This window comes from Camelina sativa, chromosome 3 (genome assembly GCF_030686135.1).
Source record: "Camelina sativa cultivar CO46 ecotype springtype chromosome 3, ASM3068613v1".
Lineage (NCBI taxonomy): Eukaryota > Viridiplantae > Streptophyta > Magnoliopsida > Brassicales > Brassicaceae > Camelina > Camelina sativa.
The window spans coordinates 18,475,001-18,488,578 of record NC_141882.1 but is presented as its reverse complement, the minus strand read 5'-3'; the positions used below and the strand labels follow the sequence as shown (position 1 = coordinate 18,488,578).

Sequence of the window (13,578 nt, the reverse complement as noted above, 5' to 3'; positions counted from 1 at the left end):
GTCGACATATCAAGTGGGACCCACATTGAATGATCCCTTGAGTTTTCAAAAAACGATATATGCGACTGCATGGTATATACTTTCGGATGCGATCATACCAGCACTAATGCACCGGATCCCATTAGAACTCCGCAGTTAAGCGTGCTTGGGCGAGAGTAGTACTAGGATGGGTGAACTCCCGGGAAGTCCTCTTGTTGCATCCCTCCCTCTTTTTTTTTTTTTTTTTTTTTTTTTGGTTGTTGCGTAAGACTATATAGTACAAACAGAACGTCGTAACTTTTACATCGTGAGGAACCACGCGACCCATAATACCAATTCGGAAACCTCCAAGAGTGTTTCTGGCAAGGCAACGGGTCTTTGTTCCATTGGACCATTCCGGAGGCCGAATTTTGACGTTAGAAGGTGTTTCGGATGTTTTTTTGTGATCGCGACACAATTAGCTACGAGCACAAAATTATGTTTGGATATGGTTATCTCTTGTTTTTCGCGCTTGGAAGCACGTCCAAGGTGAAAAACCGGTCCACATATCAAGTGGGACCCACATTGAATGATCCCTTGAGTTTTCAAAAAACGATATATGCGATTGCATAGTATATACTAACGGATGCGATCATACCAGCACTAATGCACTGGATCCCATCAGAACTCCGCAGTAAAGCGTCCTTGGGCGAGAGTAGTACTAGGATGGGTGACCTCCCGGGAAGTCCTCGTGTTGCATCCCTATCTCTTTTTTTTTTTTTTTTTTTTTTTTGGTTGTTGCGTAAGACTATATAGTACAAACAAAGCGTCGTAACTTTTACATCGTGAGGAACCACGCACCCATAATACCAACTGGGAAAGCCCCAAGAGTGTTTCTGGCAAGGCAATGGGTCTACGTTCCATTGGACCATTCCGGAGGCCGAATTTTGACGTTTGAAGGTGTTTCGGATGTTTTTTTGTGATCGCGACACAATTAACTACGAGCACATAATTATGTTTGGATATGGTTATCTCTTGTTTTTCGCGGTTGGAAGCACGTCTAAGGTGAATAAACCGGTCCAAATATCAAGTGGGACCCACATTGAATGATCCCTTGATCTTTCAAAAAACGATATATGCAATTGGATGGTATATTCTAAGGATGCGATCATACCAGCACTAATGCACCGGATCCCATCAGAACTCCGCGGTTAAGCGCGCTTGGGCGAGAGTAGTACTAGGATGGGTGACCTCCCGGGAAGTCCTCGTGTTGCATCCCTATCTCTTTTTTTTTTTTTTTTTTTTTTTTGGTTGTTGCGTAAGACTATATAGTACAAACAAAGCGTCGTAACTTTTACATCGTGAGGAACCACGCACCCATAATACCAACTGGGAAAGCCCCAAGAGTGTTTATGGCAAGGCAATGGGTCTACATTCCATTGGACCATTCCGGAGGCCGAATTTTGACGTTTGAAGGTGTTTCGAATGTTTTTTTTGTGAACGCGACACAATTAGCTACGAGCACAAAATTATGTTTGGATATGGTTATCTCTTGTTTTTCGCGGTTGGAAGCACGTCCAAGGTGAATAAACCGGTCGACATATCAAGTGGGACCCACATTGAATGATCCCTTGAGTTTTCAAAAAAACGATATATGCGACTGCATGGTATATACTTTCGGATGCGATCATACCAGCACTAATGCATTGGATCCCATTAGAACTCCGCAGTTAAGCAGGCTTGGGCGAGAGTAGTACTAGGATGGGTGACCTCCCGGGAAATCCTCTTGTTGCATCCCTCCCTTTTTTTTTTTTTTTTTTTTTTTTTTTTTTGGTTGTTGCGTAAGACTATATAGTACAAATAGAACGTCGTAACTTTTACATCGTGAGGAACCACGCGACCCATAATACCAATTCGGAAAGCCCCAAGAGTTTTTCTGGCAAGGCCATGGGTCTTCGTTCCATTGGACCATTCCGGAGGACGAATTTTTGACGTTCGAAGGTGTTTGAGATGTTTTTTTGTGATCGCGACACAATTAGCTACGAGTACAAAATTATGTTTGGATATGGTTATCTCTTGTTTTTCGCGGTTGGAAGCACGTCCAAGGTGAATAAACCGGTCGACATATCAAGTGGGACCCACATTGAATGATCCCTTGAGTTTTCAAAAGACGATATATGCGACTGCATGGTATATACTTTCGGATGCGATCATACCAGCACTAATGCACCGGATCCCATTAGAACTCCGCAGTTAAGCGCGCTTGGGCGAGAGTAGTACTAGTATGGGTGACCTCCCGGGAAGTCCTCGTGTTGCATCCCTCCCTCTTTTTTTTTTTTGTTTTTTTTTTGGTTGTTGCGTAAGACTATATAGTACAAACAGAGCGTCGTAACTTTTACATCGTGAGGAACCACGCGACCCATAATACCAATTGGGAAAGCCCCAAGAGTGTTTCTGGCAAGGCAAAGGTTCTACGTTCCATTGGACCATTCCGGAGGCCGAATTTGGACGTTTGAAGGTGTTTCGAATGTTTTTTTTGTGATCGCGACACAATTAGCTACGAGCACAAAATTATGTTTGGATATGGTTATCTCTTGTTTTTCGCGGTTGGAAGCACGTCCAAGGTGAATAAACCGGTCGACATATCAAGTGGGACCCACATTGAATGATCCCTTGAGTTTTCAAAAAACGATATATGCGACTGCATGGTATATACTTTCGGATGCGATCATACCAGCACTAATGCACCGGATCCCATTAGAACTCCGCAGTTAAGCGTGCTTGGGCGAGAGTAGTACTAGGATGGGTGAACTCCCGGGAAGTCCTCTTGTTGCATCCCTCCCTCTTTTTTTTTTTTTTTTTTTTTTTTTGGTTGTTGCGTAAGACTATATAGTACAAACAGAACGTCGTAACTTTTACATCGTGAGGAACCACGCGACCCATAATACCAATTCGGAAACCTCCAAGAGTGTTTCTGGCAAGGCAACGGGTCTTTGTTCCATTGGACCATTCCGGAGGCCGAATTTTGACGTTAGAAGGTGTTTCGGATGTTTTTTTGTGATCGCGACACAATTAGCTACGAGCACAAAATTATGTTTGGATATGGTTATCTCTTGTTTTTCGCGCTTGGAAGCACGTCCAAGGTGAAAAACCGGTCCACATATCAAGTGGGACCCACATTGAATGATCCCTTGAGTTTTCAAAAAACGATATATGCGATTGCATAGTATATACTAACGGATGCGATCATACCAGCACTAATGCACTGGATCCCATCAGAACTCCGCAGTAAAGCGTCCTTGGGCGAGAGTAGTACTAGGATGGGTGACCTCCCGGGAAGTCCTCGTGTTGCATCCCTATCTCTTTTTTTTTTTTTTTTTTTTTTTTGGTTGTTGCGTAAGACTATATAGTACAAACAAAGCGTCGTAACTTTTACATCGTGAGGAACCACGCACCCATAATACCAACTGGGAAAGCCCCAAGAGTGTTTCTGGCAAGGCAATGGGTCTACGTTCCATTGGACCATTCCGGAGGCCGAATTTTGACGTTTGAAGGTGTTTCGGATGTTTTTTTGTGATCGCGACACAATTAACTACGAGCACATAATTATGTTTGGATATGGTTATCTCTTGTTTTTCGCGGTTGGAAGCACGTCTAAGGTGAATAAACCGGTCCAAATATCAAGTGGGACCCACATTGAATGATCCCTTGATCTTTCAAAAAACGATATATGCAATTGGATGGTATATTCTAAGGATGCGATCATACCAGCACTAATGCACCGGATCCCATCAGAACTCCGCGGTTAAGCGCGCTTGGGCGAGAGTAGTACTAGGATGGGTGACCTCCCGGGAAGTCCTCGTGTTGCATCCCTATCTCTTTTTTTTTTTTTTTTTTTTTTTTGGTTGTTGCGTAAGACTATATAGTACAAACAAAGCGTCGTAACTTTTACATCGTGAGGAACCACGCACCCATAATACCAACTGGGAAAGCCCCAAGAGTGTTTATGGCAAGGCAATGGGTCTACATTCCATTGGACCATTCCGGAGGCCGAATTTTGACGTTTGAAGGTGTTTCGAATGTTTTTTTTGTGAACGCGACACAATTAGCTACGAGCACAAAATTATGTTTGGATATGGTTATCTCTTGTTTTTCGCGGTTGGAAGCACGTCCAAGGTGAATAAACCGGTCGACATATCAAGTGGGACCCACATTGAATGATCCCTTGAGTTTTCAAAAAAACGATATATGCGACTGCATGGTATATACTTTCGGATGCGATCATACCAGCACTAATGCATTGGATCCCATTAGAACTCCGCAGTTAAGCAGGCTTGGGCGAGAGTAGTACTAGGATGGGTGACCTCCCGGGAAATCCTCTTGTTGCATCCCTCCCTTTTTTTTTTTTTTTTTTTTTTTTTTTTTTGGTTGTTGCGTAAGACTATATAGTACAAATAGAACGTCGTAACTTTTACATCGTGAGGAACCACGCGACCCATAATACCAATTCGGAAAGCCCCAAGAGTTTTTCTGGCAAGGCCATGGGTCTTCGTTCCATTGGACCATTCCGGAGGACGAATTTTTGACGTTCGAAGGTGTTTGAGATGTTTTTTTGTGATCGCGACACAATTAGCTACGAGTACAAAATTATGTTTGGATATGGTTATCTCTTGTTTTTCGCGGTTGGAAGCACGTCCAAGGTGAATAAACCGGTCGACATATCAAGTGGGACCCACATTGAATGATCCCTTGAGTTTTCAAAAGACGATATATGCGACTGCATGGTATATACTTTCGGATGCGATCATACCAGCACTAATGCACCGGATCCCATTAGAACTCCGCAGTTAAGCGTGCTTGGGCGAGAGTAGTACTAGGATGGGTGACCTCCCGGGAAGTCCTCTTGTTGAATCCCTCCCTCTTTTTTTTTTTTTTTTTTTTTTTGGTTGTTGCGTAAGACTATATAGTACAAACAGAACGTCGTAACTTTTACATCGTGAGGAACCACGCGACCCATAATACCAATTCGGAAAGCTCCAAGAGTGTTTCTGGCAAGGCAACGGGTCTTTGTTCCATTGGACCATTCCGGAGGCCGAATTTTGACGTTAGAAGGTGTTTCGGATGTTTTTTTGTGATCGCGACACAATTAGCTACGAGCACAAAATTATGTTTGGATATGGTTATCTCTTGTTTTTCGCGGTTGGAAGCACGTCCAAGGTGAATAAACCGGTCGACATATCAAGTGGGACCCACATTGATGATCCCTTGAGTTTTCAAAAAACGATATATGCGACTGCATGGTATATACTTTCGGATGCAATCATACCAGCACTAATGCACTGGATCCCATTAGAACTCCGCAGTTAAGCAGGCTTGGGCGAGAGTAGTACTAGGATGGGTGACCTCCTGGGAAGTCCTCTTGTTGCATCCCTCCCTCTTTTTTTTTTTTTTTTTTTTGGTTGTTGCGTAAGACTATATAGTACAAACAGAACGTCGTAACTTTTACATCGTGAGGAACCACGCGATCCATAATACCAATTCGGAAAGCCCCAAGAGTTTTTCTGGCAAGGACATGGGTCTTCGTTCCATTGGACCATTCCGGAGGACGAATTTTTGACGTTCGAAGGTGTTTGAGATGTTTTTTTGTGATCACGACACAATTAGCTACGAGTACAAAATTATGTTTGGATATGGTTATCTCTTGTTTTTCGCGGTTGGAAGCACGTCCAAGGTGAATAAACTGGTCGACATATCAAGTGGGACCCACATTGAATGATCCCTTGAGTTTTCAAAAAACGATATATGCGACTGCATGGTATATACTTTCGGATGCGATCATACCAGCACTAATGCACTGGATCCCATTAGAACTCCGCAGTTAAGCAGGCTTGGGCGAGAGTAGTACTAGGATGGGTGACCTCCCGGGAAGTCCTCTTGTTGCATCCCTCCCTCTTTTTTTTTTTTTTTTTTTGGTTGTTGCGTAAGACTATATAGTACAAACAGAACGTCGTAACTTTTACATCGTGAGGAACCACGCGACCCATAATACCAACTCGGAAAGCTCCAAGAGTGTTTCTGGCAAGGCAACGGGTCTTTGTTCCATTGGACGATTCCGGAGGCCGAATTTTGACGTTAGAAGGTGTTTCGGATGTTTTTTTGTGATCGCGACACAATTAGCTACGAGCACAAAATTATGTTTGGATATGGTTATCTCTTGTTTTTCGCGGTTGGAAGCACGTCCAAGGTGAATAAACCGGTCGACATATCAAGTGGGACCCACATTGAATGATCCCTTGAGTTTTCAAAAAACGATATATGCGACTGCATGGTATATACTTTCGGATGCGATCATACCAGCACTAATGCACTGGATCCCATTAGAACTCCGCAGTTAAGCAGGCTTGGGCGAGAGTAGTACTAGGATGGGTGACCTCCTGGGAAGTCCTCTTGTTGCATCCCTCCCTCTTTTTTTTTTTTTTTTTTTTTTTTTTTTTTTGGTTGTTGCGTAAGACTATATAGTACAAACAGAACGTCGTAACTTTTACATCGTGAGGAACCACGCGATCCATAATACCAATTCGGAAAGCCCCAAGAGTTTTTCTGGCAAGGACATGGGTCTTCGTTCCATTGTACCATTCCGGAGGACGAATTTTTGACGTTCGAAGGTGTTTGAGATGTTTTTTTGTGATCGCGACACAATTAGCTACGAGTACAAAATTATGTTTGGATATGGTTATCTCTTGTTTTTCGCGGTTGGAAGCACGTCCAAGGTGAATAAACCGGTCGACATATCAAGTGGGACCCACATTGAATGATCCCTTGAGTTTTCAAAAAACGATATATGCGACTGCATGGTATATACTTTCGGATGCGATCATACCAGCACTAATGCACCGGATCCCATTAGAACTCCGCAGCTAAGCGTGCTTGGGCGAGAGTAGTACTAGGATGGGTGACCTCCCGGGAAGTCCTCTTGTTGCATCCCTCCCTCTTTTTTTTTTTTTTGGTTGTTGCGTAAGACTATATAGTACAAACAGAACGTCGTAACTTTTACATCGTGAGGAACCACGCGACCCATAATACCAACTCGGAAAGCTCCAAGAGTGTTTCTGGCAAGGCAGCGGGTCTTTGTTCCATTGGACGATTCCGGAGGCCGAATTTTGACGTTAGAAGGTGTTTCGGATATTTTTTTGTGATCGCGACACAATTAGCTACGAGCACAAAATTATGTTTGGATATGGTTATCTCTTGTTTTTCGCGGTTGGAAGCACGTCCAAGGTGAAAAACCGGTCGACATATCAAGTGGGACCCACATTGAATGATCCCTTGAGTTTTCAAAAAACGATATATGCGACTGCATGGTATATACTTTCGGATGCGATCATACCAGCACTAATGCACTGGATCCCATTAGAACTCCGCAGTTAAGCAGGCTTGGGCGAGAGTAGTACTAGGATGGGTGACCTCCCGGGAAGTCCTCTTGTTGCATCCCTCCCTCTTTTTTTTTTTTTTTTTTTTTTTTTTTTTTTGGTTGTTGCGTAAGACTATATAGTACAAACAGAACGTCGTAACTTTTACATCGTGAGGAACCACGCGATCCATAATACCAATTCGGAAAGCCCCAAGAGTTTTTCTGGCAAGGACATGGGTCTTAGTTCCATTGGACCATTCCGGAGGACGAATTTTTGACGTTCGAAGGTGTTTGAGATGTTTTTTTGTGATCGCGACACAATTAGCTACGAGTACAAAATTATGTTTGGATATGGTTATCTCTTGTTTTTCGCGGTTGGAAGCACGTCCAAGGTGAATAAACCGGTCGACATATCAAGTGGGACCCATATTGAATGATCCCTTGAGTTTTCAAAAAACGATATATGCGACTGCATGGTATATACTTTCGGATGCGATCATACCAGCACTAATGCACCGGATCCCATTAGAACTCCGCAGTTAAGCGTGCTTGGGCGAGAGTAGTACTAGGATGGGTGACCTCCCGGGAAGTCCTCTTGTTGCATCCCTCCCTCTTTTTTTTTTTTTTTTTTTTTTTTGGTTGTTGCGTAAGACTATATAGTACAAACAGAACGTCGTAACTTTTACATCGTGAGGAACCACGCGACCCATAATACCAACTCGGAAAGCTCCAAGAGTGTTTCTGGCAAGGCAACGGGTCTTTGTTCCATTGGACGATTCCGGAGGCCGAATTTTGACGTTAGAAGGTGTTTCGGATGTTTTTTTGTGATCGCGACACAATTAGCTACGAGCACAAAATTATGTTTGGATATGGTTATCTCTTGTTTTTCGCGGTTGGAAGCACGTCCAAGGTGAAAAACCGGTCGACATATCAAGTGGGACCCACATTGAATGATCCCTTGAGTTTTCAAAAAACGATATATGCGAATGCATGGTATATACTTTCGGATGCGATCATACCAGCACTAATGCACTGGATCCCATTAGAACTCCGCGGTTAAGCAGGCTTGGGCGAGAGTAGTACTAGGATGGGTGACCTCCCGGGAAGTCCTCTTGTTGCATCCCTCCCTCTTTTTTTTTTTTTTTTTTTTTTTTTTTTTTTTGGTTGTTGCGTAAGACTATATAGTACAAACAGAACGTCGTAACTTTTACATCGTGAGGAACCACGCGATCCATAATACCAATTCGGAAAGCCCCAAGAGTTTTTCTGGCAAGGCAATGGGTCTTCGTTCCATTGGACTATTCCGGAGGACGAATTTTTGACGTTCGTAGGTGTTTGAGATGTTTTTTTGTGATCACGACACAATTAGCTACGAGTACAAAATTATGTTTGGATATGGTTATCTCTTGTTTTTCGCGGTTGGAAGCACGTCCAAGGTGAATAAACCGGTCGACATATCAAGTGGGACCCACATTGAATGATCCCTTGAGTTTTCAAAAAACGATATATGCGACTGCATGGTATATACTTTCGGATGCGATCATACCAGCACTAATGCACCGGATCCCATTAGAACTCTGCAGTAAAGCGTGCTTGGGCGAGAGTAGTACTAGGATGGGTGACCTCCCGCGAAGTCCTCTTGTTGCATCCCTCCCTCTTTTTTTTTTTTTTTTTTTTTTTTTTTTGGTTGTTGCGTAAGACTATATAGTACAAACAGAACGTCGTAACTTTTACATCGTGAGGAACCACGCGACCCATAATACCAACTCGGAAAGCTCCAAGAGTGTTTCTGGCAAGGCAACGGGTCTTTGTTCCATTGGACGATTCCGGAGGCCGAATTTTGACGTTAGAAGGTGTTTCGGATGTTTTTTTGTGATTGCGACACAATTAGCTACGAGCACAAAATTATGTTTGGATATGGTTATCTCTTGTTTTTCGCGGTTGGAAGCACGTCCAAGGTGAAAAACCGGTCCACATATCAAGTGGGACCCACATTGAATGATCCCTTGAGTTTTCAAAAAACGATATATGCGATTGCATAGTATATACTAACGGATGCGATCATACCAGCACTAATGCACTGGATCCCATCAGAACTCCGCAGTAAAGCGTCCTTGGGCGAGAGTAGTACTAGGATGGGTGACCTCCCGGGAAGTCCTCGTGTTGCATCCCACTCTTTTTTTTTTTTTTTTTTTTTTTTGGTTGTTGCGTAAGACTATATTGTACAACCAGAGCGTCGTAACTTTTACATCGTGAGGAACCACGCACCCATAATACCAACTGGGAAAGCCCCAAGAGTGTTTCTGGCAAGGCAATGGGTCTACGTTCCATTGGACCATTCCGGAGGCCGAATTTTGACGTTTGAAGGTATTTCGGATGTTTTTTTGTGATCGCGACACAATTAGCTACGAGCACAAAATTATGTTTGGATATGGTTATCTCTTGTTTTTCGCGGTTGGAAGCACGTCCAAGGTGAGAAACCGGTCCACATATCAAGTGGGACCCACATTGAATGATCCCTTGAGTTTTCAAAAAACGATATATGCGACTGCATGGTATATACTTTCGGATGCGATCATACCAGCACTAATGCACTGGATCCCATTAGAACTCCGCAGTTAAGCAGGCTTGGGCGAGAGTAGTACTAGGATGGGTGACCTCCCGGGAAGTCCTCTTGTTGCATCCCTCCCTCTTTTTTTTTTTTTTTTTTTTTTTTTTTTTATTGGTTGTTGCGTAAGACTATATAGTACAAATAGAACGTCGTAACTTTTACATCGTGAGGAACCACGCGACCCATAATACCAACTCGGAAAGCTCCAAGAGTGTTTCTGGCAAGGCAACGGGTCTTTGTTCCATTGGACGATTCCGGAGGCCGAATTTTGACGTTAGAAGGTGTTTCGGATGTTTTTTTGTGATCACGACACAATTAGCTACGAGCACAAAATTATGTTTGGATATGGTTATCTCTTGTTTTTCGCGGTTGGAAGCACGTCCAAGGTGAAAAACCGGTCCACATATCAAGTGGGACCCACATTGAATGATCCCTTGAGTTTTCAAAAAACGATATATGCGATTGCATAGTATATACTAACGGATGCGATCATACCAGCACTAATGCACTGGATCCCATCAGAACTCCGCAGTAAAGCGTCCTCTGGCGAGAGTAGTACTAGGATGGGTGACCTCCCGGGAAGTCCTCGTGTTGCATCCCTCTCTTTTTTTTTTTTTTTTTTTTTTTTTGGTTGTTGCGTAAGACTATATTGTAGAAACAGAGCGTCGTAACTTTTACATCGTGAGGAACCACGCACCCATAATACCAACTGGGAAAGCCCCAAGAGTGTTTCTGGCAAGGCAATGGGTCTACGTTCCATTGGACCATTCCGGAGGCCGAATTTTGACGTTTGAAGGTATTTCGGATGTTTTTTTGTGATAGCGACACAATTAGCTACGAGCACAAAATTATGTTTGGATATGGTTATCTCTTGTTTTTCGCGGTTGGAAGCACGTCCAAGGTGATAAACCGGTCCACATATCAAGTGGGACCCACATTGAATGATCCCTTGAGTTTTCAAAAAACGATATATGCGACTGCATGGTATATACTTTCGGATGCGATCATACCAGCACTAATGCACTGGATCCCATTAGAACTCCGCAGTTAAGCAGGCTTGGGCGAGAGTAGTACTAGGATGGGTGACCTCCCGGGAAGTCCTCTTGTTGCATCCCTCCCTCTTTTTTTTTTTTTTTTTTTTTTTTTTTGGTTGTTGCATAAGACTATATAGTACAAACAGAACGTCGTAACTTTTACATCGTGAGGAACCACGCGATCCATAATACCAATTGGGAAAGCCCCAAGAGTTTTTCTGGCAAGGCAATGGGTCTTCTTTCCATTGGACCATTCCGGAGGACGAATTTTTGACGTTCGAAGGTGTTTGAGATGTTTTTTTGTGATCGCGACACAATTAGCTACGAGTACAAAATTATGTTTGGATATGGTTATCTCTTGTTTTTCGCGGTTGGAAGCACGTCCAAGGTGAATAAACCGGTCGACATATCAAGTGGGACCCACATTGAATGATCCCTTGAGTTTTCAAAAAACGATATATGCGACTGCATGGTATATACTTTCGGATGCGATCATACCAGCACTAATGCACCGGATCCCATTAGAACTCCGCAGTTAAGCGTGCTTGGGCGAGAGTAGTACTAGGATGGGTGACCTCCCGCGAAGTCCTCTTGTTGCATCCCTCCCTCTTTTTTTTTTTTTTTTTTTTTTTTTTTTTTGGTTGTTGCGTAAGACTATATAGTACAAATAGAACGTCGTAACTTTTACATCGTGAGGAACCACGCGACCCATAATACCAACTCGGAAAGCTCCAAGAGTGTTTCTGGCAAGGCAACGGGTCTTTGTTCCATTGGACGATTCCGGAGGCCGAATTTTGACGTTAGAAGGTGTTTCGGATGTTTTTTTGTGATCACGACACAATTAGCTACGAGCACAAAATTATGTTTGGATATGGTTATCTCTTGTTTTTCGCGGTTGGAAGCACGTCCAAGGTGAAAAACCGGTCCACATATCAAGTGGGACCCACATTGAATGATCCCTTGAGTTTTCAAAAAACGATATATGCGATTGCATAGTATATACTAACGGATGCGATCATACCAGCACTAATGCACTGGATCCCATCAGAACTCCGCAGTAAAGCGTCCTCTGGCGAGAGTAGTACTAGGATGGGTGACCTCCCGGGAAGTCCTCGTGTTGCATCCCTCTCTTTATTTTTATTTTTTATTTTTTTTTGGTTGTTGCGTAAGACTATATTGTAGAAACAGAGCGTCGTAACTTTTACATCGTGAGGAACCACGCACCCATAATACCAACTGGGAAAGCCCCAAGAGTGTTTCTGGCAAGGCAATGGGTCTACGTTCCATTGGACCATTCCGGAGGCCGAATTTTGACGTTTGAAGGTATTTCGGATGTTTTTTTGTGATCGCGACACAATTAGCTACGAGCACAAAATTATGTTTGGATATGGTTATCTCTTGTTTTTCGCGGTTGGAAGCACGTCCAAGGTGAGAAACCGGTCCACATATCAAGTGAGACCCACATTGAATGATCCCTTGAGTTTTCAAAAAACGATATATGCGACTGCATGGTATATACTTTCGGATGCGATCATACCAGCACTAATGCACTGGATCCCATTAGAACTCCGCAGTTAAGCAGGCTTGGGCGAGAGTAGTACTAGGATGGGTGACCGCCCGGGAAGTCCTCTTGTTGCATCCCTCCCTCTTTTTTTTTTTTTTTTTTTTTTTTTTGGTTGTTGCATAAGACTATATAGTACAAACAGAACGTCGTAACTTTTACATCGTGAGGAACCACGCGATCCATAATACCAATTGGGAAAGCCCCAAGAGTTTTTCTGGCAAGGCAATGGGTCTTCTTTCCATTGGACCATTCCGGAGGACGAATTTTTGACGTTCGAAGGTGTTTGAGATGTTTTTTTGTGATCGCGACACAATTAGCTACGAGTACAAAATTATGTTTGGATATGGTTATCTCTTGTTTTTCGCGGTTGGAAGCACGTCCAAGGTGAATAAACCGGTCGACATATCAAGTGGGACCCACATTGAATGATCCCTTGAGTTTTCAAAAAACGATATATGCGACTGCATGGTATATACTTTCGGATGCGATCATACCAGCACTAATGCACCGGATCCCATTAGAACTCTGCAGTTAAGCGTGCTTGGGCGAGAGTAGTACTAGGATGGGTGACCTCCCGCGAAGTCCTCTTGTTGCATCCCTCCCTCTTTTTTTTTTTTTTTTTTTTTTTTTTTTTGGTTGTTGCGTAAGACTATATAGTACAAAGAGAACGTCGTAACTTTTACATCGTGAGGAACCACGCGACCCATAATACCAACTCGGAAAGCTCCAAGAGTGTTTCTGGCAAGGCAACGGGTCTTTGTTCCATTGGACGATTCCGGAGGCCGAATTTTGACGTTAGAAGGTGTTTCGGATGTTTTTTTGTGATTGCGACACAATTAGCTACGAGCACAAAATTATGTTTAGATATGGTTATCTCTTGTTTTTCGCGGTTGGAAGCACGTCCAAGGTGAAAAACCGGTCCACATATCAAGTGGGACCCACATTGAATGATCCCTTGAGTTTTCAAAAAACGATATATGCGATTGCATAGTATATACTA

The 13,578-nt window shown here is 43.2% G+C and overlaps 10 non-coding genes and 16 pseudogenes across 10 annotated transcripts; all 26 read left to right on the top strand.

Moving 5' to 3' along the window:
• Positions 1 to 84: 84 nt before the first annotated feature.
• On the top strand, positions 85 to 203 carry LOC147947448 (5S ribosomal RNA; annotated as a pseudogene).
• A 399-nt stretch (positions 204 to 602) lies between these two features.
• Positions 603 to 721, top strand: LOC147947447 (5S ribosomal RNA). The gene has a single exon (XR_015595982.1). It is a non-coding gene; the product is annotated as a 5S ribosomal RNA (ribosomal RNA).
• A 397-nt stretch (positions 722 to 1,118) lies between these two features.
• Positions 1,119 to 1,237, top strand: LOC147947446 (5S ribosomal RNA). Its single transcript, XR_015595801.1, has one exon. It is a non-coding gene; the product is annotated as a 5S ribosomal RNA (ribosomal RNA).
• Positions 1,238 to 1,637: 400 nt separating this feature from the next.
• Positions 1,638 to 1,756, top strand: LOC147947445 (5S ribosomal RNA; annotated as a pseudogene).
• Positions 1,757 to 2,160: 404 nt separating this feature from the next.
• LOC147947444 (5S ribosomal RNA) lies at positions 2,161 to 2,279 on the top strand. The gene has a single exon (XR_015595806.1). It is a non-coding gene; the product is annotated as a 5S ribosomal RNA (ribosomal RNA).
• Positions 2,280 to 2,678: 399 nt separating this feature from the next.
• On the top strand, positions 2,679 to 2,797 carry LOC147947443 (5S ribosomal RNA; annotated as a pseudogene).
• Positions 2,798 to 3,196: 399 nt separating this feature from the next.
• LOC147947442 (5S ribosomal RNA) lies at positions 3,197 to 3,315 on the top strand. Its single transcript, XR_015595981.1, has one exon. It is a non-coding gene; the product is annotated as a 5S ribosomal RNA (ribosomal RNA).
• Positions 3,316 to 3,712: 397 nt separating this feature from the next.
• On the top strand, positions 3,713 to 3,831 carry LOC147947441 (5S ribosomal RNA). The gene has a single exon (XR_015595800.1). It is a non-coding gene; the product is annotated as a 5S ribosomal RNA (ribosomal RNA).
• Positions 3,832 to 4,231: 400 nt separating this feature from the next.
• LOC147947440 (5S ribosomal RNA) lies at positions 4,232 to 4,350 on the top strand (annotated as a pseudogene).
• Positions 4,351 to 4,754: 404 nt separating this feature from the next.
• On the top strand, positions 4,755 to 4,873 carry LOC147947439 (5S ribosomal RNA; annotated as a pseudogene).
• A 397-nt stretch (positions 4,874 to 5,270) lies between these two features.
• Positions 5,271 to 5,389, top strand: LOC147947438 (5S ribosomal RNA; annotated as a pseudogene).
• Positions 5,390 to 5,785: 396 nt separating this feature from the next.
• Positions 5,786 to 5,904, top strand: LOC147947437 (5S ribosomal RNA; annotated as a pseudogene).
• A 394-nt stretch (positions 5,905 to 6,298) lies between these two features.
• Positions 6,299 to 6,417, top strand: LOC147947436 (5S ribosomal RNA; annotated as a pseudogene).
• A 407-nt stretch (positions 6,418 to 6,824) lies between these two features.
• LOC147947435 (5S ribosomal RNA) lies at positions 6,825 to 6,943 on the top strand. Its single transcript, XR_015595795.1, has one exon. It is a non-coding gene; the product is annotated as a 5S ribosomal RNA (ribosomal RNA).
• Positions 6,944 to 7,331: 388 nt separating this feature from the next.
• Positions 7,332 to 7,450, top strand: LOC147947434 (5S ribosomal RNA; annotated as a pseudogene).
• Positions 7,451 to 7,857: 407 nt separating this feature from the next.
• Positions 7,858 to 7,976, top strand: LOC147947433 (5S ribosomal RNA). The gene has a single exon (XR_015595771.1). It is a non-coding gene; the product is annotated as a 5S ribosomal RNA (ribosomal RNA).
• Positions 7,977 to 8,374: 398 nt separating this feature from the next.
• LOC147947432 (5S ribosomal RNA) lies at positions 8,375 to 8,493 on the top strand (annotated as a pseudogene).
• A 408-nt stretch (positions 8,494 to 8,901) lies between these two features.
• LOC147947431 (5S ribosomal RNA) lies at positions 8,902 to 9,020 on the top strand (annotated as a pseudogene).
• Positions 9,021 to 9,422: 402 nt separating this feature from the next.
• Positions 9,423 to 9,541, top strand: LOC147947430 (5S ribosomal RNA). Its single transcript, XR_015595979.1, has one exon. It is a non-coding gene; the product is annotated as a 5S ribosomal RNA (ribosomal RNA).
• Positions 9,542 to 9,936: 395 nt separating this feature from the next.
• On the top strand, positions 9,937 to 10,055 carry LOC147947429 (5S ribosomal RNA; annotated as a pseudogene).
• A 406-nt stretch (positions 10,056 to 10,461) lies between these two features.
• Positions 10,462 to 10,580, top strand: LOC147947428 (5S ribosomal RNA; annotated as a pseudogene).
• Positions 10,581 to 10,976: 396 nt separating this feature from the next.
• Positions 10,977 to 11,095, top strand: LOC147947427 (5S ribosomal RNA; annotated as a pseudogene).
• Positions 11,096 to 11,498: 403 nt separating this feature from the next.
• LOC147947426 (5S ribosomal RNA) lies at positions 11,499 to 11,617 on the top strand. Its single transcript, XR_015595870.1, has one exon. It is a non-coding gene; the product is annotated as a 5S ribosomal RNA (ribosomal RNA).
• A 404-nt stretch (positions 11,618 to 12,021) lies between these two features.
• LOC147947425 (5S ribosomal RNA) lies at positions 12,022 to 12,140 on the top strand (annotated as a pseudogene).
• A 397-nt stretch (positions 12,141 to 12,537) lies between these two features.
• LOC147947424 (5S ribosomal RNA) lies at positions 12,538 to 12,656 on the top strand (annotated as a pseudogene).
• A 402-nt stretch (positions 12,657 to 13,058) lies between these two features.
• Positions 13,059 to 13,177, top strand: LOC147947423 (5S ribosomal RNA). Its single transcript, XR_015596000.1, has one exon. It is a non-coding gene; the product is annotated as a 5S ribosomal RNA (ribosomal RNA).
• The last annotated feature ends 401 nt before the right edge of the window (positions 13,178 to 13,578 follow it).